Below are 2,654 nucleotides of genomic sequence, written 5' to 3' on the forward strand. Positions count from 1 at the left end.
GTAGATTCCATAAGGATGTGAATCATACAACTAAGGAATGCAAACAACTAAAAGATGAGATCGAAGGGTTGATCTCAAGATGCTACCTCGGACAATATGTCTGAAACCGGAACCAAATCTAGGCTCCGCCTAATCAAAGGACAGATCCGGCTCACCTACACAACAAGCCACGACCCCACCTATGAGGGAGGATAATCAACCTCCCCTAATTGATGGAGAAGACATGATAACCATTGCGGGGGGACCTCACATTGTAGGATCGGGCAGAAATGCTTAGAAGAGATATGTCCAAGAGCTCAAAACGGGAGATGGATCTGCCTATGTGCCTGAACCACGAGCTCTGAAACAACAGAGAGTTGAATCCCAACCTATCACTTTCACTAAAGATGACGCTCCACACCTCCAATTTACTCACAATGACCCCCTGGTCATAACCTTCTAGCTCGCCAACAAGAGAGTGCGCCGAGTCCTGATCGATAACGAGAGCTTGATCAACATTTTTTATAAGGCGACCTTGGAAAAAATGGGTCTCTTTGTTCGAGACCTTAAATCTTGTGCTACAACATTATACAAATTCTCAAGAGAGAGAATCACCAACAGAGGATCTATTGAGCTCCCAATAACCTTGGGAGACTATCAACTCTCAATAACCAAAATTTTGGAGTTCATTGTAGTAGACACCCTATCAGCTAACAATGTCCTGCTCGGGAGACAAGCCCTAATCGAGCTGGGGGCAGTTACATCTGTCAGGCATTTGGCCATTAAGTTCCCATTCCCTAGCGGTATCGGGACACTAAGAGCAGATTAGTTAGCAGCTCGAGAATGTTATAGCATTTCGATGAGGGGGAAATGCCTAGTCATCAATGAGTAAATTTATGAAGTGATATACTAGGTCGACGAAGAGATCGACCCAAGGGTAAAAGAAGACAAGGCTGATCTTGGTCTGATTCACGAGCTTGGAGATATTTAACTCAATGAATAGGACACCACCAAGGTGGTGAAGATTGGGAAGAACCTCACAAAGGACGGGAGATAGTAGTTAATTCGCTTCCTGAGTGAAAATCAAGATGTATTTGCATGGTCGCACTTAGATATGATTGGGATCAGTCCCAATGTTATAAGCCATGCACTAAACATTGACAGAAGCTTTCCTCCAAAATAGCAAAAGAGAAAACTCCTCGACGACGAGAGGAAGAAAGCCTTGAAAGAGGAGGTCGACATATTAAAAGCAAATCAGTTTATTCGAGATGCTTTCTACCCAAAATGGATAGCCAACCCAGTACTAATCGCGAAACCAAATGGCAAGTGACAAACTTGCATCGACTATTCAGACCTCAACAAAGCATGCTCGAAAGATTATTTCCCTCTGCCTCAAATTGATAAGCTCGTGGATGCAACCTCAGGTCACGACATCATGTCATTCATGGATGTGTATTTTGGATATAACCAGATAGTCATGCATGTACCCGACCAAGAGCATACAAGCTTCATAACGGATAAAAGGCTATATTGTTATAACGTGATGCCTTTCAGGCTCAAAAATGCTGGGGCTACATATCAGAGACTGGTAAATATGATGTTTGTTGAGAAAATAGGAAACAACATGGAAGTGTATATGGATGACATGCTTGTCAAGTCCAAACACAGTAATAGCCATGTTGATGACCTCGCAGAATGCTTTGATATACTTTGAAAATATAACATGAGACTCAACCCACAAAAGTTCTCACTCGGAGTATCTTCGGGAAAGTTTCTCAGATTTATAGTGAATTCTCGAGGCATTGAGGCATACCCAGATAAGATAAAGGCATTGATTGACATGCCTTCCCCTCAAAAGAATAAATATGTCCAGAGCCTAATTGGACGAATGGCGGATTTAAGTAGGTTCATCTTGAAATCTACAGAAAAGTGCCTACCATTCTTTAATATTCTGAGAGGAGTCAAAAAGTTAGAATGGTTAGATGAGTGCGAGCTCACTTTTTAGGCTCTAAAAAAATCATCTAGCTGAGCTACCTATCTTATCCAAACCAGTCACTGGAGAAATATTGTATTTGTACCTCGCTACAACCGAGCATGAAATCAGTGCAACACTTGTTTGGGAGGATAAAAAAATACAAAGACCCATCTATTATGTCAGCAAAAGATTACTGGGGGCAAAATCGAGATATCTACTATTGGAAAACTCGCATTGTGCTTAATACATGCATCTCAAAAACTTCAACCTTACTTTCAAGCACACCCCATACATGTACTGACCGATTGACCAAGTCCCATGAGAACAGAACTCAAATGCAAACGCTCTAGCTCGACTCTCACGACCAGGGAAGCTGATACACTTAATGTGGTACCAATAGAGTTTTTACCAGAACCGAGTATAGCCGATCCTGTCGAAGTCAAGGTTGTTAAGATAGACTCACAACCTACTTGGATGACACCCATAATCGACTACCTCAAAATTGGGAGCCTCCCAGCAGACTAAAGCAAAGCTCGAAAACTGATGTACAAAATACCATGATATACTATCTTGGAAGGGAGATTGTGCAAAAGATGATATTCCATGCCATTACTAAGATGTGTAACTCCGCCTGAGGCTAAAAAGATCCTAGAAGAAATTCATGATTTTGTGGAGATCACACGAGGGGGGACAGACTCTC

This window comes from Humulus lupulus, chromosome 3 (assembly GCF_963169125.1).
Source record: "Humulus lupulus chromosome 3, drHumLupu1.1, whole genome shotgun sequence".
In the NCBI taxonomy this organism is placed as follows: Eukaryota; Viridiplantae; Streptophyta; class Magnoliopsida; order Rosales; family Cannabaceae; genus Humulus; species Humulus lupulus.